At 41.4% G+C, this 23,063-nt stretch overlaps 2 long non-coding RNA genes across 4 annotated transcripts; both read right to left on the reverse strand.

Moving 5' to 3' along the window:
* Positions 1 to 1,612: 1,612 nt before the first annotated feature.
* LOC111077552 lies at positions 1,613 to 3,388 on the reverse strand. Of its 2 annotated transcripts, none has more exons than XR_005968233.1 (3): positions 2,325 to 3,388; positions 2,185 to 2,265; positions 1,613 to 2,124 (listed from the first exon to the last, which is right to left on the reverse strand). It is a non-coding gene; the product is annotated as an uncharacterized LOC111077552 (long non-coding RNA). The 2 variants fall into 2 exon arrangements; XR_005968232.1 differs by having other exon boundaries at positions 2,185 to 2,260; positions 2,325 to 3,386.
* A 5,906-nt stretch (positions 3,389 to 9,294) lies between these two features.
* Positions 9,295 to 10,595, reverse strand: LOC121404827. Of its 2 annotated transcripts, none has more exons than XR_005968234.1 (3): positions 10,295 to 10,595; positions 10,155 to 10,230; positions 9,295 to 10,094 (listed from the first exon to the last, which is right to left on the reverse strand). It is a non-coding gene; the product is annotated as an uncharacterized LOC121404827 (long non-coding RNA). The 2 variants fall into 2 exon arrangements; XR_005968235.1 differs by having other exon boundaries at positions 10,155 to 10,235.
* Between the last annotated feature and the right edge of the window lie 12,468 nt (positions 10,596 to 23,063).

The raw sequence follows: 23,063 nt of genomic DNA on the forward strand, positions 1-23,063 counted from the left end.
AGACTCGGCACAAGCCAAAGGATAGGATAACCCGGAAAAAGGCGAACTTCAGCACCCGGCAAGCGACGCCACAAATCTCTCCATCACCCACCCGGAAGAAAGGTGGTGGTGGTGGTGGTGGTGGGGGGGGGGGGGTGAATTCCTTTCCCACGGTACCGGTGCACACCGATCACCTTACCTGGGACATTGTACACTTGTTGGGATGCCATTGCTTAGGTAACCCTCGGTTACCGGGCAAACCCCTCACATGCGCGAGCCAGTCAGCAGTCTCCGACTTTCCTTACCGGGAATATTGGACACTGACTGCAGGGCTAATGATTAGGTAACCTTCTGTTACCGATCAGCCCGTCTGCACGCGCAGACTATAATTCGGCAATATATATTTATGTAAGAACCCTTCCCACATTCTGGAGTAGAAATAAGATATCTGTAAGCTATTCATGGAAAAATCGAAGGCCGGCCGATCTATAAAAGGCACTGCCTTGCATGAAGAGCAGGCAGTCAATCAGCCATCGCAGGCAGCGAGTCCACCATGTAATGTACCAAACCCCTCTATGCATATAGCACAGTGCAGACCGTAGCGTGAGGCCGGTCTTAACGTTGGACGTTCCCTGAGTATCCTGTTGGCAGTGAAGAAGGTCGATGGGACACAACTAGCAAAACAGCCTGTGGGGGGGTTCTTGACCCATTCCATCTCCAACCTCAGAGTACACATTTAATAATGTCCCTTGCCTTAATGTTTACTTTCATCGATCAACGCAATGCAAAGTGCAACGCGACTCACAACGAATGAAAAATGATTAACTTTGAACCAGACTCTACTCTCTTCAATTTCTCACTAATACACCCATTCCACTGAGATGTGTGGACCGTGAGTCTGCTTGATGGTATGCAGTAACGCGTCTCAACCCTCCCGACCATTGAGCTTTTCTGCGCGCAATAAATATTTGAAAAAACTCCCAAAAACGATATCTCTTCTCTCTCTTCTTCTTCACATTACTTCAAGGAAATATTAATTATTTTATTTACTCCATAATTTTTACACAAAACTTAATACTTGAAACCATTACCTTTAATCTTCATAACTCATTTAATAAGCCAACACCACTTAAATACTTCATAATAATATTCTTTTGCTTTCATAACTAGACTTTTATACCCTATTTTCATTATTATTGCTCAAACAATTCCTTTGATAAATTCTATTCTTACTAATTTTTAATCTCGTTGCTTTTGCTCATATTCACTTTCACATATACAACCGCTGAAAAGAAGTTTTAATTAAATAATAACATAATATATAAAAACTAATAAGAATATAGAAAAATCAATTCAATGCAAATATATCATAAGGGGTTAAGGTTTTCTTGTATCAAAGTGAAACCAATAAAACGAGGAAAGTCAGCAAACGCAAAATCAAAACAAACACGCAAAAAATCGGTGCAGGTGCTTTGCGGATTGCATCGTTATCTCTGTTAACTCTCTTTCTTCACCTCTTCTTTCGATCGCACACTCTATCTCACAGAGACGGGTATGTCGGTTTCCACGCTTTCTTTTACATGGTTAATTTCTTTTGGTTTTTTTTTTGGTTGTTTTTATTCGGTCTGTTGGACTCACCCAGATTTATCGTAGAAGGCCTTCTAGAAGATCGGTTTGATTTTTTTTTTTTTTATTGATTTTAGGTAATTAGTTTGGGGTGATAGAGCATTACAAGTCTCGCTTCACTGGGTTATTTTCACTCTGCCTTTTCACTCACTTTGCATGTCTTAGTTACTTTACACTTTATTCTTTTGTCCGGTTGTACATGTGTTGGTGATCTTGAACGTGCCTATTCGTTTACATGTCTTCTTTTTGATGTAATTGCGAATTTCTTTTACTCAACCCTAAATTTTCACTAATTCACTAATTGCTGCTGCTTCGCCTTCTTCTGCTTGTCTCCGGTATTCCGTTTTCCAAACGTTCTGCTCCGGTCGTTAACCCTGCTCTCCCGCTAATGTCAATCGAACAAACTCAGACTGCGCATATGTAACGTTGCTGCGGCTGCTGGTCTGCCAAAGAAAGTTGCGTCGGGGAGCTCGGCCCTTTCCACGGGTTCTTCTGCCCCTGACTTGACCCTGATCTGGTCTATGAGGAGAGGTTAGGTCAGAAAATTGTCTTGGACTATAAAAACCCCTTATTTCTCACCTTTTTCTTTATTTTCCTTCGCTATGTTTTTGTTGGGCACAGCAATGTTTTAAAAGCGCCTGCTTTGAACCAAAATCTGTTCTGGAATACAGTCTTATAAATTCCATGTGACTCCCTACAATCTTCCACGAAATATTTACCTGGCCGAACTATAGACCACTTTCAAAACAATTCTTTTCGAAGATTTATTTAAAATTCCCACGGATGCCTTAAATATTTCGAGATTGCTCTTTGAATATTTAGGACTTATACTATTAGCCTGGGTTAAGCGCGTAATTTAATTTCGATACGAAAAATTAGGTCTGGTCAGTTACGCTGGTACGATCAAATAGGAAGAGAAAATTCGCTGAGCTCGACAAGAACCTATTCTCGCTCCACTCAAAACGATCGAGTTTACGAGCTTTCTTCCCAGCTGACTGTGTTGTGAAACTCGCGAGTGTATCTCCTAACGTAATGAGCTTAAATTTCCCGCCAAATCGATAACAATTTATACGAATTCTACGAAAAATTAAAAACCAAATTTTTCTCTTTTTTTTTTTTTTTTGAGAACCATGCACAGCACACCACAGGGTAATCAGCCATGTTTTACATAGGGCAGATTAACCTGAAATCTGTTATTGCCTTATGTCTTTCGCATGCACCTTTCCTATTAAATTGCCTTTTAAGTCTTCTAAGACATAAGTAGAATTTCCAACCTTTTCTCGCACTCGAGCTTTAACAAATGATGGACACAATTTGCTTGCGATATTTTTCTCAAAATTACTTTGTACAAAGTTTCTTCTAAAAACTTCTTGTCCTACATGATAACGAACTTCCTTAGCACGTAGGTTATACTGCTTTGCCTGTTTTTCATAAGCGTTTGTAATATTTCTCTTAATCCCGGTTCTTAATAAAGCCAATTTATCTTCTCTCTTAAGAGGATGTACGGACTCTTCTAGAAGATTTAATTTTCGTAATAGTTCATATTCGGATCCATGTGTTATCATTTCCATGCCGTAGATCGCTCGGTAAGGTGAAACTTTAATGCTCTGATGTAGAGAGTTCCTTAACGCACAACTAATTGCAGCCACATTCTTGTCCCAATCTCTCTGATCTTCTTTCAAATATGCTCGAATCGCCGAAATGATAGACCTGTTCACGCGTTCAGATGCGTTTGCTTGGGGAGAATAAATAGCGGTCAGCATGTGTCTGATCTGTAATGATTTTAAAAAACTTTCAAACTCTTTTGCTCTGAATTGTACTCCATTATCACTTATCACAATTTCTGGAACGCCATACGCAAAGAAAATCTCATTTTGCAAATACGAAATAATACTAGAAGTAGTAAATTTTCGTAGTGGACATAACCAATGGAACTTGGAAAAGTGATCCAACACTATAAGTAAGCCTATAAATCCACTTTTGCTTCTGGGGTATGGTCCTAACAAATCTATATAGAGTCTCTGAAATGGTCTAGTAGATTCTGCCTGCTTTCCCATTGGTGGTCGCAGAATTATGTTCGGTGCTTTGGTTGTTTTGCACACTTCGCAATTTCGAACATAATCGCGAATTTGTTGAACCATTCCTGGCCAATAAAACTGTCTCCTAATCAAATCCAAAGTTTTCCCCATCCCTCCATGAGCTGCTACAACACAGTCATGAGCTCTTGAGATCACCTCCTTGGTTAAACTCTGTGGTATCCAAAGTTTCCAAACCTGATCTTGCAAATCTTCCGTTCCTTCATCCTTTTCGGTACGTAAATAAAGCAATCCTTCTTCAACTTTCATGTCTGGGTATTTACACTGATCTCCCGTCACCCTAGCTTGTGTAGATAGATACTCTGCATCCTTGAAATTCTTTGCTTTTAAATCAATTAACGGTCCTATTCCTTCAACTATCGATACTTCGTTTTCATATAACCTCGACAAGGCATCTGGTACGACGTGATCCTTTCCTTTACGATGGCTAATAGAAAATCGATACCCTTGCAATTGCATCGCCCATCTAGCAAGTCTACCTTTAAGATTCGCTTGTCTCATTAGCCAAATAAGACTAGCATGATCCGTAATCACTTCAAAGTTCTGAAGCTCTAGATAACATCTAAACTTTTCAATCGCTAGCAACGCCGCAAGACATTCTCGTTCTGTTACACTGTAGTTCCGTTGTGCGGTATTCAGTTTCTTACTCATATACGCGATAGGTCTTTCCTCATCATTATTTCCTCGTTGAGTCAAAACTGCCCCCTACCCCAAAGTCACTCGCATCACAATGTAAATAAAACTTCTGTGAAAAGTCTGGATTCTGTAAGACCGGTGCTGATGTTAGTACGGTCTTCACTTTTTCAAAAGCCTGTTGAGCTTCCTCTGTCCATTGAAATTTCCGTTTGTTTGAAATTAATTGTGTGATTGGGAAAGTCAAATCCGAAAAATTTGGAATAAATCTTCGATACCATCCAGCAAGTCCGAGAAATCCCCTAACTTGTCGTAATGTTTTTGGCACTGGCCATGACATAATAGCTTCGATTTTCCCCAAATCTGTGGCAATACCTCCACCTCCAATCACGTATCCCAAATATCTAGTTTGAGTAACACAGAATTTACTTTTCGCAATGTTTAACGTCAAATTAGCTCGACGAAATTGTTCTGAAATCCGCTTGAGCACCTCCAAATGAGAATCAAATGTATCTGATACTACAACCAAATCGTCCAGGTAACCAAAAACGCAATGTTTTAAATCTGGTGGAATTAGCTCATCCATTAATCTGCACATTGTCTGTGGTGCGTTGCATAACCCAAAAGGCATAACTTTAAATTGATAAAGAGGACGTCCGGGAATAGTAAAAGCCGTAATCGGACGTGCTGCTTCTGACAACTTAATCTGCCAAAAGGCATCTTTCAGGTCCAACTTTGTAATGATATTTGCCTTGGGCATTCTCGAAAATATTCCCTCAATATTGGGTAAAGGATATGCGTCCTTTTCAGTAACTGCATTGATTTTTCTCGCATCCAAACAAAGCCTTACTTTGCCTGGTTTTATGACCATGCGCATTGGAGAACTCCACGGACTCGAAGAGACTTCAATGACGTCCATAGCTAACATGCGATCAACTTCTTGATATACAAGTTTTTCTACAGCTGGTGATACTGGATAAAATCGCTGTTTGACTGGTTTACCCTTACCGATATCAATATCGTGTTCTAGTAAAGATGTTCGCCCTAGGCCTTGAATTTCAAAATTTGGAAACAATTTTACTACTGACTCTAGCTGATGTTGTTGCTGCATTGTCAATGGATATTTATGTTCTTGACTCGCCTCTTTTGTAATGAGTGTGTCTGTTTCGAGACTAGCGACTACACTTGGAACCAAATTAAATTCTTTCCAAAAGTCTATTCCCAATATAACCCTTTTGTTCAATGATGGAATGACGAAGAAGTTCAAATCTCTTTTAAGGTTATTGTACGTAATGGTAACTCTAAGTTTTCCTACGATTTCATGTCCTTTTCCGTCTGCTGTTTTCACCTGTCCCACAATCCGTTTAAAATCTGAGTATTTTGACCAATCTTTTGTGGCAAGATCGGATCCGACACAGCTAATGTTTGCTCCGGTATCTAGTAAACCGAGCTCTTGAAAATCTAGAAAGGAAACTTTAGCGTAAAGTCGCCCATCTTCTTTGCAATCTAAAATTGACGATATAAGCAATTTTCTGGTAGTTTTCACCTCGTTCCAAAACTTCCGCGCTCTTTGCGTAGATAATTTATTCTTTTCTGAATTCTTAAATATTCGTTCTCGCGTTGTTTCGTAATCTTTTAGCCTTTCATGATATGGCCTAACATGACGATGACATCCCTGAATACGACTTTGAATTTTATTCGTTTCGAACTTTTTCCTATCTGGTATTAAAATTGTCATATCCGGTGAATGTTGTTGTTCTGCTGGTTGTGGTTTTAATTCTGCCTCTTTTGGAACGACCACCTGCACAAAACGAGTACTATTCTGATCTACTTCGGGGCCATACGACGATCTTGATCGAATGGACCCTTCTTCGGGTTTTCCGACTTTCGACTAAGACAAACTGCACACTGCGGCTTATAAACGTTCTTCTGACCACATCCATAGCAGAAAATTGTTCTTACTTGAGCACACATGTCCCAACAATGTCCTTCCTGTTCACAGTTCCAACATTTTAAGATACGCTTTGCCAACTGCACCGCATCTATTTCTCCTGGTACGCTTTCAAAATGCTCTTGTTCCATTTCCAGTTCTGATACTTTTTTCTGCTTCCCAAATCTATCAAAAATCTTGTTCTGAGACTTCAATCCCGCTTGTTCTGCTATCAAATTTTCTCTCATGCGACACATCTTTCTTAATTGACCCACGGATGAAATTTCTTCAAACAAAATCTGATGTCGAATTTCCATACGAAGATTTCTAATGAGAATTTTGATGAGGCGCGATTCTTCCAGCGGTACTGTCAACCGTGTTGCAATACTCATGACATCATCGTAGTAATCATCAAAGCTTTCTCCAACTTCCTGCTTTCTAGCCCTCATCTCTTCTTCGGTCTCATCGTCTGTACGTAAATCCACGTATTGTCGTTTAAGTGCCGTACAGAACTCCTGCCATTCGATCACGACGACTTCTTTGCGATATTGCCAATACCAATCTCTCGCTTTTCCTGCAAGCAGAATGTGTAGGTTTCTACAGATGGCTTTAAAATCACTACTAAGACAGTCATGCGTAAAAGCTCGAAGTCTGTATAAAAACTCTTCAACCGGTAGACCTTTTGATGCACCATCAAACCGTAAACTCCAATTTTGAATTAGATGAGTGATCTTTTCTGGACTCAAAGTACAGATTGATCGATTGTTTCCTCTGCTATCCCTATTAACTTCCCTAGGGTTACTGTGGACCGAATCTCTAGCTTCCGTCGTATTATGAGCTGCCGACGGTGAATTTTCTACGGACCTTCCTGCTAGTTTCGCCTCGATTATTGCTTCCAGACTCTCTAATAGTGCCGACCAATTAGTACTTCCGAAGCTAACTGAACTAGTCACCGAGTGGTTTACACTATCCCTTTCTTGCCTGTTCGGTAAATCTAAACCTTGGGTATTACCTAGAGGATTTTCTTGACTAGCTATGGCCTGTGCTTTTGCCTGTTTAGCCGGTCGTCGTTCCCTATTAGCTAAGTGTTTTTTCCTTAGTTCCTTTCCTACTCCTTTTTCCAAGTTCCTATTTCCAGTGCTCCTCGTATTATATCCTTTCGGAATGGCTCCTGTTGGCGGCGGTGGATTACTTGTCGTACCCGTTGCCCTTGTTCACCCGAACCCACTTGGACGGCTTTAATGTCTCTAACACTAATCAATTTCCTACAAACTTGACATTCCTTATGCTCCTCAATATGCGGTACAATGCAATTCCGATGAAAGAGGTGATCGCAGGGAGTTACACCGCACTGTTCCTCTGCTACGATGGCTTTCTTGCAAATATTGCAACGATGTTCCACTTCGAATATCCTTGTGTCGTCCATAGGTTGTTCCCGACCCGCTCTGGGACTATGTTCAACAATTGTTCTATTCATCGTTTCTTTGGGATGAATTTGTAACAAAATGTAATATAAAAAAAATTTTTTTTTTCTTTTTAAACGTTTGAATAATTTTTTTCTAATTTTATAAAATATTTCCTATCCGTAACGATCCGAAAAAGAGTTCAAACATATGAGTTAGGTAATCGTCTAGTTCAATAAACCAAACAAATTAAAAAATTTGTTTTCCAGGTGCATCAATTCAATAACCCTATGTTAATTACGCCAGCTATTGATCGTACAATCTCGGATGCTGTTACCAATGAAATTGTATTCGACTCAATGCTACCCCAACCACATGCCATGTTAATGACCCGACAAAATTCCTAAGATCATCCAACTTTCCAAGAGACTAACCTCGCTGCTTCAAGCTAACACCTGTTGACCTAGTTCTAACTGGAATCAATCCAATTGTAGAATTCTGAGTCAACCTGTTGTGTAAGCTCGCCACAAGGTATTCTCAAATAGTTGGTTGGTATTTAATCCCGTGAAAGCCAGTTCACCCTTTCGATGCTCGGACTAACATTCGGTACCATCTTTGATCCATAACAGTTGTATACAGGAACATCAAAAGCAGTTAACTCGCGGTAGATTCTCGGTCCCGCCAACAATCTGTTTCGCCAGTCAATGCTACTTGATCCCTGGACACGAAAAGGAAAAATTTTGTTTTTCACCATAAAGCTGGAACTGAAAATGAAGCACTAATTCAATCCCTAGTCTATCTAGGCTCTTGAGCTTAGCTGCCCCACGTTGGGCGCCAAAATATGTAATGTACCAAACCCCTCTATGCATATAGCACAGTGCAGACCGTAGCGTGAGGCCGGTCTTAACGTTGGACGTTCCCTGAGTATCCTGTTGGCAGTGAAGAAGGTCGATGGGACACAACTAGCAAAACAGCCTGTGGGGGGGTTCTTGACCCATTCCATCTCCAACCTCAGAGTACACATTTAATAATGTCCCTTGCCTTAATGTTTACTTTCATCGATCAACGCAATGCAAAGTGCAACGCGACTCACAACGAATGAAAAATGATTAACTTTGAACCAGACTCTACTCTCTTCAATTTCTCACTAATACACCCATTCCACTGAGATGTGTGGACCGTGAGTCTGCTTGATGGTATGCAGTAACGCGTCTCAACCCTCCCGACCATTGAGCTTTTCTGCGCGCAATAAATATTTGAAAAAACTCCCAAAAACGATATCTCTTCTCTCTCTTCTTCTTCACATTACTTCAAGGAAATATTAATTATTTTATTTACTCCATAATTTTTACACAAAACTTAATACTTGAAACCATTACCTTTAATCTTCATAACTCATTTAATAAGCCAACACCACTTAAATACTTCATAATAATATTCTTTTGCTTTCATAACTAGACTTTTATACCCTATTTTCATTATTATTGCTCAAACAATTCCTTTGATAAATTCTATTCTTACTAATTTTTAATCTCGTTGCTTTTGCTCATATTCACTTTCACATATACAACCGCTGAAAAGAAGTTTTAATTAAATAATAACATAATATATAAAAACTAATAAGAATATAGAAAAATCAATTCAATGCAAATATATCATAAGGGGTTAAGGTTTTCTTGTATCAAAGTGAAACCAATAAAACGAGGAAAGTCAGCAAACGCAAAATCAAAACAAACACGCAAAAAATCGGTGCAGGTGCTTTGCGGATTGCATCGTTATCTCTGTTAACTCTCTTTCTTCACCTCTTCTTTCGATCGCACACTCTATCTCACAGAGACGGGTATGTCGGTTTCCACGCTTTCTTTTACATGGTTAATTTCTTTTGGTTTTTATTGGTTGTTTTTATTCGGTCTGTTGGACTCACCCAGATTTATCGTAGAAGGCCTTCTAGAAGATCGGTTTGATTTTTTTTTTTTTGATTTTAGGTAATTAGTTTGGGGTGATAGAGCATTACAAGTCTCGCTTCACTGGGTTATTTTCACTCTGCCTTTTCACTCACTTTGCATGTCTTAGTTACTTTACACTTTATTCTTTTGTCCGGTTGTACATGTGTTGGTGATCTTGAACGTGCCTATTCGTTTACATGTCTTCTTTTTGATGTAATTGCGAATTTCTTTTACTCAACCCTAAATTTTCACTAATTCACTAATTGCTGCTGCTTCGCCTTCTTCTGCTTGTCTCCGGTATTCCGTTTTCCAAACGTTCTGCTCCGGTCGTTAACCCTGCTCTCCCGCTAATGTCAATCGAACAAACTCAGACTGCGCATATGTAACGTTGCTGCGGCTGCTGGTCTGCCAAAGAAAGTTGCGTCGGGGAGCTCGGCCCTTTCCACGGGTTCTTCTGCCCCTGACTTGACCCTGATCTGGTCTATGAGGAGAGGTTAGGTCAGAAAATTGTCTTGGACTATAAAAACCCCTTATTTCTCACCTTTTTCTTTATTTTCCTTCGCTATGTTTTTGTTGGGCACAGCAATGTTTTAAAAGCGCCTGCTTTGAACCAAAATCTGTTCTGGAATACAGTCTTATAAATTCCATGTGACTCCCTACAATCTTCCACGAAATATTTACCTGGCCGAACTATAGACCACTTTCAAAACAATTCTTTTCGAAGATTTATTTAAAATTCCCACGGATGCCTTAAATATTTCGAGATTGCTCTTTGAATATTTAGGACTTATACTATTAGCCTGGGTTAAGCGCGTAATTTAATTTCGATACGAAAAATTAGGTCTGGTCAGTTACGCTGGTACGATCAAATAGGAAGAGAAAATTCGCTGAGCTCGACAAGAACCTATTCTCGCTCCACTCAAAACGATCGAGTTTACGAGCTTTCTTCCCAGCTGACTGTGTTGTGAAACTCGCGAGTGTATCTCCTAACGTAATGAGCTTAAATTTCCCGCCGCCAAATCAATTAATACGGAATTCTACGAAAAATTAAAAACCAAATTTTTCTTTTTTTTTTTTTTTAAAAATACACCAAAAACCCGCCGTAGAAGTCTGGCAACATAACGAGCACGCAAGTCCAACCCACCTTCGGGCCCGTAGAACAATTAAACATAACATAACCGGGTAGAATAATAATACATAAGAATAAAGAGACCCATTAAAATGAAAAGAACCAAAAAGTGTTGCGATTTCTTTTTTTGTTGGTGGGGCACCCCCCCTTTCCCAGTTAGAATCCAAATTATTCTGTAATTGGCCCCGTCCCCCTTTCTTTGACGCGATTTCTTGGTGTAGTGGCGCCTGAAGCAGCAGAACCAAATTTAAAATTTGTCGGAATCGATAGAACTCGTGAGCAAAGCGGTTGGAATCCCGAGGAATCGGAATAAAACATGATTGTCCGCAGCTCATCCATTTTCGCTGGTGTGTCACTGTCGGAAAAGTACGGTGCCGAAAACTTTGAACTGGTGCCCAGCTCAAGAAAGCCGCATCAGGGCGAGATCGGACGATCTCTACGCTAAATTTCTGGAGGAGCGGCCAACGCGACTCTCTCGCTCTCCAGACCCTGGTTCCGAGCCACAGTAAGCCGATATACGCAGCGGCGAGGAACCAGCTCCCATAAGGGAAGCGCTCTGCAAACGCGCCCTGACATGAATACCTAAGGAGGAGCTCCTATATGTGCGTCGAACAAGAATGCGGATTTAATTCGTTTCGTCTGCGTCGAGCCCGAGTGGATGCTTCAGATTTCTGTTTCGTCTCTCCGCCTGGGATTGGGCAAGAGCCACTTCTCTCTGGTAACTCTGATGCCACCCCTAGCGCGGGTAGCTTCTTTCCGCTCGGCGAGATTCCGTAGGCAATTTGAGCCTGGCAGCGTGCGTCGCCAATCCGGACATCGTCCCTAACCTCGACGATCCGAAAGAGATCTTCCAAGGAAGCGTGCGCCAAACCGGCTCGCCTACGTGCATGCGTGGGTTGACCTGGAGATGGGCGTACCGCCATAGCATTGGATATATTGTTGTATAAGTCTATTTTTCCACTGAATTAGTACGCTTCTCGTGTAAGAGACAAAAGACATGCGCGATTTCTTTGTATGCTGTGGACCGTAGAGGAGAATCCATTAGGATTGTTGGGTACACGACCCCAGACCGTTTAACCGTGGAGAACCACACTTTGTTTCAGCAACCACGTCGGAAGATCGATCTTTCGCCGAGGGATGTTCCAGTATCGAGTGAGTGAACAAATGTAAGAGTCCCATGTGTAACCCAGTAGATTTGAATCGCCAATTAGGCGTTAACGTGACCAATCCTACAGTGTTCTCTCTATAAGTCCAGCGCGAATTCGTTTATAAACCTTAATCTCTCGTAATTATTGAGAATAGACCGTGCTTTTGAATCTGGTTCGGCCTCGAAGCCTTGAACAGTTTGACTGATCGACAAGTCACGAATAAAATCAAACGATATTAGCTTAAAGCAAGAATAATTCCTGAATTCCAAATGATCCTAATTTTAAACTTCAGTTAAGTGAAACAGAACGCGAAAAGTCTGAAATTTGAAAACCGAACTAATGATTAATAGAAAATTCGTAGAAAGTAAATATTCCCTTTGTAGTTTATACCTCTTTATCATATATTACACTGGTCAACACGATTTTTCCTCAAGGAACAAAACCAACTTTTTATTAAAGATTTGGGGCTTAGAAATGGTTTGATGTTATTTTTTATTTTCTATGGCAGAACTTTTTTTTGAAAAATTTTTGAAAATTGGTATTTTTTTAAAGCTTTTTTCAGAGGTAGCGATAGTTTTTTTCACATAACTTTAGTATCTTACGTCTGGTTGTAAAGAACTTTGCTATTTTGAAAAGGTAATTAAAACAGCTAGAAGTTAAGCCCAAATACTTTGTGATTTCAGCTTACCGTCTGAGAAATATAAAGCATTGAAATGCAAAAATGATGATTTTTGTGCGGTATTTTTTACGAAATTTTGACTTTAAAAACTCAGGAAAAGTCGGAAAAAAATTATATGTTGTGTCGTCTATTTTTTTTGTATAGGTGCGTTAATTTGGCGTCGATTAAGGTATCGCTCATTAAAATCTATGGAGAGACTTTGGAGCTAAAGTTCGTTAAGCAAACCTAAAAAATGGAAAAAATGAACAAAAAATGAACAAAAAATACCATTTTGCACCTATACACAAAAAAATAGAGAACACAGAATATCATTTTTTTTCGACTTTTCCTGAGTTTTTAAAGTCAAAATTTCGTAGCATTGTTTTGTCGTACGCACGCTAATTCTTGGAATTTTCTGATCATACTATCGTGAGCGATAGATCCGAATGGTTCGCGCAAGACCACCACCCCCGAAACCGACGAGCTAGAGCCGATGAAAACGCCGCCCATGCCATTCGATGACCGTGCTACCTGGCTATCGTCGTTACACGTTACAGATATGATTATGATTAGATAATTAAAAGTGGCGCCCAACGTGGGGCCGTGTCGAGTTAATCCATCACTCAGTAAGACTCGTAGAAGAGAAAATCAGTTCTTTCCCTTTTCTTTCTAAAGTCTTTTGACTTTTCTTTCTAAAGTCTTTTGACTTTTCTTTCCAGTGAAGAGTGGTGCTAAGAAGCTAAGTATTCCCTTCTGGCCACAGGTGACAGGTCCGCAAAACCATTTTATTCACGTGAGGCGACGAGTGTGAAATCAAGCAGTGGAAATACAGGCCGAGAGCAACTCAGGTTGACCGCCTGACCGTGTTTGACGTACCTCGCCGTTGATCGATCTACGATATCAAAGGGAGTTGACTTTATTCTATCCTGTCGCATTGGAACTTAGTGACATGACTTCCGAGGATGTCCTAACCACGATTGAATAGAGGGAACGTCAGCTTTTCCGAGTATGAGGTATTAGAATCGTTTTTCTGAACACGACGAGGAGTGAGAAACGTAGATACCCATAGTCCGGTGCAATTGTGCGATTTAGAGAAGAAGCCTGGAACAGAGCTGACCTCAAGAGGACGATGCCTTGACTTTCCTATAAATTTTATTCGCGAGAATGTTCGGTAGAGAAAAAACGAGAAGGAACGTGTGAGTCGCTTCTGGGGACGCGACTCTACTTATACCCGTACTCAGTCAGTATATACATTTTTGAGCTTATGATTTTTAAGAATTTTAGAAAAAACGAGAAGGAACGTGCGAGTAGCTTCTGGGGACGCGACTCTACGTATACCCGTACTCAGTCAGTATATACATTTTTGAGCATATGATTTTTTAGAATTTTAGAATTAAAAAAAAAATGTTTACATTTTACATTTTTTTGCTACATCTGTTATCTACATCTACATATATTATGTATATTATACATCTAACATGAAGATTGTACATGTACCATTAAGATTCTACATCTCCTCCGCTAGGGGTTGCTCGCGCACAGAACGCGGCAGAGTGTGCGAGCGAGAAAGAGAATCAGAAGCGTCAGCAGCGCTGGAGAAGGAGAGGGAACCAACAGAAAATTAATTTCTTCATTCTGGCTATAATTATGATCCGATCTGATTTAGATTCGGCAATCTGGTAGATATGGGCATTCTCTACGATACTGCGTTTTTAGTTTTATCGTATCTTTAAAATTGTGCCTGCCACAGATTTTCGTCCTTTGTGGGGGCGGAAGGGGGCGGGGCGAAATTCTGAAATACACTTGTAGCAGTGTGATATCACATGAGTGTGGAAACCAAATTTGGTTGCCCTAGCTCTTATAGTCTCTGAGATCTAGGCGCTCATCGAGACAGACAGACAGACAGACAGACAGACAGACAGACAGACAGACAGACAGACAGACGGACAGACAGACATGGCTCTATCGACTCGGCTATTGATGCTGATCAAGAATATATATACTTTATGGGGTCGGAAAATTTTCCTTCTCTGCGTTACACACATCCACTTTTACCACAAATCTAATATACCCCTTAACTCTTTTTTGAGTACGGGTATAAAAAAAATTTTACATTTTACATTTTTTTGCTACATATGATATCTACATCTACATATACAATGTATATTATACATCTAACATGTAGATTTTACATGTTCCAATTAGATTCTACATCTCCTCCGCTAGGGGTTGGTTGCGCACTGAACGCGGCAGAGTGTGCGAGCGAGAAGGAAAATGAGTTTCGTAGTCGTTTGTGGGTGGGTGGGCAGGGAAGCAACTGAAAATTAATTTCGTCATTCTGGCTATAATTATGATCCGATCTAATTCAGATTCAGCAGTCTGGTAGATATGGGCATTCTCTACGATACTGCATTTTTAGTTTTATCGTATCTTTAAAACTGTGCCTGCCACAGATTTTCGTCCTTTGTGCGGGCGGAAGAGGGCGGGGCGAAATTTTGAAATACACTTGTAGCAGTGTGATATCACATGAGTCTGGAAACCAAATTTGGTTTCTCTAGCTCTTATAGTCTCTGAGATCCAGGCGCTCATCAAGACGGACAGACGGACAGACGGACGGACAGACGGACATGGCTATATAGACTCGGCTATTGATGCTGATCAAGAATATATATACTTTATGGGGTCGGAAACGTTTCCTTCTCTGCGTTGCACACATCCACTTTTACCACAAATCTAATATACCCCTTAACTCTTTTTTGAGTACGGGTATAAAAAACCTACGATTCGTGAACCGAAAAGCATGAGTTCAGTTAAATTAAATTAGTTTGGTATTAGAGTATTCTGTAATAAGGATATCGTCAGTAGTACGGAGATTAGTATTTCTATTTAGAGCCATTTTAAAAGTTGTTAATTAATTGGATAAGTAGAGAAGTCTGAGTGACATTAAAAGTCGAGATGGGGCTGGATAGATCTCCGGAAAGAGACACCGAGGAAGCTAGTGGGAGTACTAGTACACTGTGTGGTCTGTGCCGAGAGGCAATAAGAATCTCCAGTGAAGGATTTAGATCGGAATGTAAACATGACTTTCATATCCGGTGCATGCAGACGCATTGGAAAACAAAAGAAACTTGTCCAACTTGCAAAGCTGTGTGTAGACCGGTTAGTGGAACCACGCAAAAGTTAGTTGCGCTAGGAACTCGTTCTCAGACGAAGGGAGGTTCCAAAGAAAGTCCTAGGCCAGTAGGAGAGGAAGAGACGGTCAAGACTCAAGATCTTCGGTCGTTGGAAAGGAAGTTGATGAACTCCCTGACAAAAGAAATGTCGGAGGAGATACAGAGCGCAGTACTCGAAGCGATGCATCAAGCTATGTCCCTGTCTAACATTGCGACTGCTGCGACTGTGGAAAATAGGTCTCCGGTTTCACAAACCGAGCGACGTCAAGCGTCAATCGAAGAAGTCGAGTCCACCAGGGCGACGAATTACGAACCACAGAATGCCATTCAGCCGGCTTCAATGAGAGGGTTCTCGTTTGATGTACATCAGAGACCGGATAAAGTAGTCACATCTTGAACGGATGGAAGTTGAAATTTTCTGGAGTGGGAGTGTCGGTGGACAACTTCATATATCGAGTTGAGGCATTAACCCACCAAACGCTAGACGGAAATTTTTCGGTTTTGTGCAGGAATGCAAGTGTTTTTTTCGAAGGAAAAGCTAACGAGTTCTATTGGCGACATCACAAGTCGGTAGTGGAAGTTCGTTGGGATCGTTTATGCACGGCTTTACGTTTGCAGTTCAGGCAGGAAAAGGACGATGTTGACATTGAAGAGCTTATCCGAAATAGAAAACAAAAGGCCAACGAGAGTTTCGACACCTTGTACGATGCCGTCTCGAGTTTAACTGACCAGCTAGAGCAGCCTTGGACTACACGTAAGCTCGTTCGTATTCTCAGAAATAATTTGAGACCCGAAATTCGTCACGAACTTCTTAACGTAGAGATCAGCACGGTACAGGAACTGAGAGAGGTGTGTCGTAGACGTGAAGTCTTTTTAGAAGATGTTAAACAGGCGCAGGGATACAGCAAGTCTAACCCATTCAAAAGAGATGTGGCCGAATTGAGAAAAGAGATCGAGGAGCCGGAAGATTCCGACTCAGTTAAAGAAGCAGAGATAGATGCGATTGCATTGGTATGCTGGAACTGTCGGAAGACAGGACACAGATATCAGGACTGCGTGTCAGAAAGGAGAGTGTTCTGCTATGGCTGCGGAGCTTCGAATACATATAAGCCTAGTTGCGACAAGTGTACAAAAAACTCGCAGTTCAGCACACCGAAGTCGGGATTAACCGAAGACTTCGTGTGTGTTCGTCACCAGGGAACCAATACCGATTAACGTCGGATGCACTGACACGTGCCCCTTTCGAAATACCGGACTTACCTAAATGCAAGCACAGTACGCTGTCGCATTGCGAAACAAGCAAGGACTTAAAAACTAAAGAAATTAACTGTCAAAGACAAAAGAAAGAGCTGCTATCTCGTAGTAAGAACCGTATTAGTAGTTATTGGCGGAAGGTAAAAAGATGTCGTTTAGGATTGGAGCATTATTGTGCGCTTTCGGGAATTGCAAATAACCCGAGACCATTCATTCCAATACAGTTACTTGATCGCACTGTTTATGGGTTGCTTGATTCGGGAGCCACAATTAGTTGTGTTGGAGGCAGGTTAGCCGTTGATCTGATGAAAACCGGCCCTCCCTTCAAGCGAATGGACGGCAACGCCAATACGGCAGATGGCAAAGCTCAGAGGATAGTGGGAAGGATGAAGATATGCGTAGAGTATGGGGACGTTAAAAAAATCTTGGAGATTTACCTTATTCCGTCCCTCAAGCATGACCTATAATTAGGCATTGATTTCTGGAATCTATATGATCTGTTGCCAAAGAGTTTGCGAGTATCCGAAATAGAGATGTCTCTCGGTAAGGAAAATCTCGAGCAGCACTCCTTGACAGACACACAAAATGTGGAATTGGCTGACGTCATGAAGCTTTACCCTTCGTTTGCACAAGAAGGTCTAGGAAAGACAAGTCTAATCACGCATACGATAGACGTCGGCAACGCCAAAACTGTTAAGCAGAGACATTTCCCGGTTTCACCAGCTATAGAGAAAGCAATGTATGCAGAGATAGATCGAATGATTCAGTTAGGCGTGATAGAAGAGTCCGACAGCCCTTGGTCATCACCGATTGTGATGGTCACAAAGCCAGGAAAGGTTCGGATATGTTTGGACTGTCGAAAGGTGAACAGCTTCACGGAAAAGGACGCCTATCCTTTGCCACAAATAAGTGGGATTTTAAGCCGTCTGCAATGCCACTAGCACAATGTCTCGTTTGATGGATTAAGTAGTACCCGCGAATCTCAGGAACGAAGTATTCATCTACCTAGATGATCTATTAGTAGTGTCAGCAGATTTCGAGAGCCATTTAAAGGTGCTAAGTGAGATAGCTAAGCGGTTAAGACAGGCCGGACTAACGATCAACATCAGCAAAAGTCATTTTTGCATGCGGTGAGTGAGTTACTTAGGCCACATCATAGGTGATGGTGGGATTAGAACAGATCCAGAGAAGATCCGAGCCATTTCAGAGTTTCCATTGCCCAAGAACTTAAAGGGATTAAGGAGTTTCATGGGACTATGTAGATGGTATCGCAAGTTCGTACCGAATTTCGCATCTCTGTCATCACCTTTGACCGACATAATGACGACGAAGAGGAAGTTCTGTCTTACGGCGGAAGCATTAGTAGCCTTCGATGAATTAAAACGCTGTCTAGGGAAAACACCCGTGTTACGAAGCCCAGATTTGGGAAACCGTTTTACATACACTGTGACGCAAGTAAAACTGGGGTAGGAGGCTTACTAGTACAGCTATCAGCAGAAGGTGACGAATGTCCCATCGCTTTCGTTTCTAAAAAACTGAACAAAGCACAATGGAATTATACCGTGACGGAACAAGAATGTTTAGCCGCGATTGTGTGTCTGAAGAACTTTAGAGCTTACGTTGAGGGTCATGAGTTTACGATAATAACCGACCACGCCTCATTGAAGTGGCTAATGTCCAACAACGATCTGAGTTCACGTCTGGCCCGATGGGCTCTGTCTTTGCAACGGTATCGTTTCAAGATAGAACACAGAAAAGGTTCACAGAATGTCGTTCCTGGCGTCTTGTCGCGTGTTAATGAAGATGTAGTAGAAGCTTTGGAGTTGCCTGAAGGATCATTAGTTGATCTTGAATCGGATCAATTCAAATCTGCGGAGTACCTGGAATTAATAGAACGAGTGAAGGCTAATCAAGAAAGAGTACCGGATTTAAGGACAGACGAGGGCTTCGTTTATCGTAGAGCTGAGCATTTATCTAGGGAACAAGTACACGATGAATACGCGTGGAAATTGTGGGTCCCAAAATCGTTAGTCCCCAACTTGCTAAAACAAGCTCACGATGACCCTCTAACTTCTCATGGAGGAATGCATAAGACCATTGAGCGTATAAGACGGCACTATTACTGGCCAGGGTTAGTAACCGATGTAAAATCGTATATAAACACATGCGACGTACGCAAGACCACTAAAGCGCCGAATTGGGTTTTAAGACCACCGATGGGGAAGGCACCAGAAACCCAGCGGTTCTTCCAACGTTTGTACGTTGATTTCCTTGGACCTTACCCTCGGTCTCGAGGCGGCAATATCGGTATCTTCATTGTCTTGGATCATTTTTCAAAATATGTATTCCTAAAGCCTGTGAAGAAGATTACTGCAGACGTAGTGATCAAGTATATGGAAAATGAATTGTTCATGACATTTGGAGTGCCTGAGACTATTGTGTCTGATAACGGTTCTCAATTCCGGTCAGCCGCGTTCCAGAAGCTGTTGAGACAGTTTAAAGTGTCTCACACGCTAACCGCAGTTTATTCACCCCAAGCGAACGCTATACGACCCGACCAGAAGAACTGGGATGAGTGTCTAAGCAGGATATCTTGCTCATTGCGATCTTCAGAACACGCCAGCTTGGGCACTACACCGTACTATATGACCTTTGGTCAACACATGGTCACTTCAGGAGATACATATGCCTTGCTTCGGAAGCTGAATTTGCTGGAAGATCGATCGTTGAAATTCGATAGATCCGACTCGTTTGAGATCGTCCGCAAGGACGCCTGCCAGCAGATGGTGAAGAGGTACGACGAGAACGAACGACGTTACAATACGCGGTCGCGAGAGGTAACGTACATTGAAGGACAAGAAGTCTTTAGGCGTAACTTTAAGCAGAGCTGCTTTCAAACTGTATATAATTCCAAGTTTGGACCCGCTTTTGTAAAGGCTCGGTATCAGTCTAGGTCATCTTGCAGTTCCCCTAGTCTGATCTTGTGGGGGGCAGTGAGGTCGAAAGGCATGGTGTTAAAGTGACAACCTGCTGATTTCCTTTTCCGTTTTGCTGCTCGCTACATAAAGTTGATCTTTGCACATACCTCGCGAAAATTTTTGCAATCCGTGGAAAATACAAGTGATCAATAATAGAGAAAGCCAGGAAACGACTCCCTGCAGTGGAGCCGTAATATTTCGGTGAGCTGAAGCGGTTGGAATCCCGAGGAATCGGAATAAAACATGATTGTCCGCAGCTCATCCATTTTCGCTGGTGTGTCACTGTCGGAAAAGTACGGTGCCGAAAACTTTGAACTGGTGCCCAGCTCAAGAAAGCCGCATCAGGGCGAGATCGGACGATCTCTACGCTAAATTTCTGGAGGAGCGGCCAACGCGACTCTCCAGACCCTGGTTCCGGAGAGTCCAGACCCTGGTTCCGAGCCACAGTAAGCCGATATACGCAGCCGGCGAGGAACCAGCTCCCATAAGGGAAGCGCTCTGCAAACGCGCCCTGACATGAATACCTAAGGAGGAGCTCCTATATGTGCGTCGAACAAGAATGCGGATTTAATTCGTTTCGTCTGCGTCGAGCCCGAGTGGATGCTTCAGATTTCTGTTTCGTCTCTCCGCCTGGGATTGGGCAAGAGCCACTTCTCTCTGGTAACTCTGATGCCACCCTAGCGCGGGTAGCTTCTTTCCGCTCGGCGAGATTCCGTAGGCAATTTGAGCCTGGCAGCGTGCGTCGCCAATCCGGACATCGTCCCTAACCTCGACGATCCGATAGAGATCTTCCAAGGAAGCGTGCGCCAAATCGGCTCGCCTACGTGCATGCGTGGGTTGACCTGGAGATGGGCGTACCGCCATAGCATGGGATATATTGTTGTATAAGTCTATTTTTCCACTAAATTAGTACGCTTCTCGTGTAAGAGACAAAAGACATGCGCGATTTCTTTGTATGCTGTGGACCGTAGAGGAGAATCCATTAGGATTGTTGGGTACACGACCCCAGACCGTTTAACCGTGGAGAACCACACTTTGTTTCAGCAACCACGTCGGAAGATCGATCTTTCGCCGAGGGATGTTCCAGTATCGAGTGAGTGAACAAATGTAAGAGTCCCATGTGTAACCCAGTAGATTTGAATCGCCAATTAGGCGTTAACGTGACCAATCCTACAGTGTTCTCTCTATAAGTCCAGCGCGAATTCGTTTATAAACCTTAATCTCTCGTAATTATTGAGAATAGACCGTGCTTTTGAATCTGGTTCGGCCTCGAAGCCTTGAACAGTTTGACTGATCGACAAGTCACGAATAAAATCAAACGATATTAGCTTAAAGCAAGAATAATTCCTGAATTCCAAATGATCCTAATTTTAAACTTCAGTTAAGTGAAACAGAACGCGAAAAGTCTGAAATTTGAAAACCGAACTAATGATTAATAGAAAATTCGTAGAAAGTAAATATTCCTTTGTAGTTTATACCTCTTTATCATATATTACACTGGTCAACACGATTTTTCCTCAAGGAACAAAACCAACTTTTTATTAAAGATTTGGGGCTTAGAAATGGTTTGATGTTATTTTTTATTTTCTATGGCAGAACTTTTTTTTGAAAAATTTTTGAAAATTGGTATTTTTTTAAAGCTTTTTTCAGAGGTAGCGATAGTTTTTTTCACATAACTTTAGTATCTTACGTCTGGTTGTAAAGAACTTTGCTATTTTGAAAAGGTAATTAAAACAGCTAGAAGTTAAGCCCAAATACTTTGTGATTTCAGCTTACCGTCTGAGAAATATAAAGCATTGAAATGCAAAAATGATGATTTTTGTGCGGTATTTTTTACGAAATTTTGACTTTAAAAACTCAGGAAAAGTCGGAAAAAAATTATATTTTGTGTCGTCTATTTTTTTTGTATAGGTGCGTTAATTTGGCGTCGATTAAGGTATCGCTCATTAAAATCTATGGAGAGACTTTGGAGCTAAAGTTCGTTAAGCAAACCTAAAAAATGGAAAAAATGAACAAAAAATGAACAAAAAATACCATTTTTGCACCTATACACAAAAAAATAGAGAACACAGAATATCATTTTTTTTCGACTTTTCCTGAGTTTTTAAAGTCAAAATTTCGTAGCATTGTTTTGTCGTACGCACGCTAATTCTTGGAATTTTCTGATCATACTATCGTGAGCGATAGATCCGAATGGTTCGCGCAAGACCACCACCCCGAAACCGACGAGCTAGAGCCGATGAAAACGCCGCCCATGCCATTCGATGACCGTGCTACCTGGCTATCGTCGTTACACGTTACAGATATGATTATGATTAGATAATTAAAAGTGGCGCCCAACGTGGGGCCGTGTCGAGTTAATCCATCACTCAGTAAGACTCGTAGAAGAGAAAATCAGTTCTTTCCCTTTTCTTTCTAAAGTCTTTTGACTTTTCTTTCTAAAGTCTTTTGACTTTTCTTTCCAGTGAAGAGTGGTGTAGAAGCTAAGTATTCCCTTCTGGCCACAGGTGACAGGTCCGCAAAACCATTTTATTCACGTGAGGCGACGAGTGTGAAATCAAGCAGTGGAAATACAGGCCGAGAGCAACTCAGGTTGACCGCCTGACCGTGTTTGACGTACCTCGCCGTTGATCGATCTACGATCTCAAAGGGAGTTGACTTTATTCTATCCTGTCGCATTGGAACTTAGTGACATGACTTCCGAGGATGTCCTAACCACGATTGAATAGAAGGAACGTCAGCTTTTCCGAGTATGAGGTATTAGAATCGTTTTTCTGAACACGACGAGGAGTGAGAAACGTAGATACCCATAGTCCGGTGCAATTGTGCGATTTAGAGAAGAAGCCTGGAACAGAGCTGACCTCAAGAGGACGATGCCTTGACTTTCCTATAAATTTTATTCGCGAGAATGTTCGGTAGAGAAAAAAAAAACCTACGATTCGTGAACCGAAAAGCATGAGTTCAGTTAAATTAAATTAGTTTGGTATTAGAGTATTCTGTAATAAGGATATCGTCAGTAGTACGGAGATTAGTATTTCTATTTAGAGCCATTTTAAAAGTTGTTAATTAATTGGATAAGTAGAGAAGTCTGAGTGACATTAAAAGTCGAG

Source organism: Drosophila obscura, unplaced genomic scaffold, assembly GCF_018151105.1.
Source record: "Drosophila obscura isolate BZ-5 IFL unplaced genomic scaffold, ASM1815110v1 contig_45, whole genome shotgun sequence".
Classification (NCBI taxonomy): Eukaryota; Metazoa; Arthropoda; class Insecta; order Diptera; family Drosophilidae; genus Drosophila; species Drosophila obscura.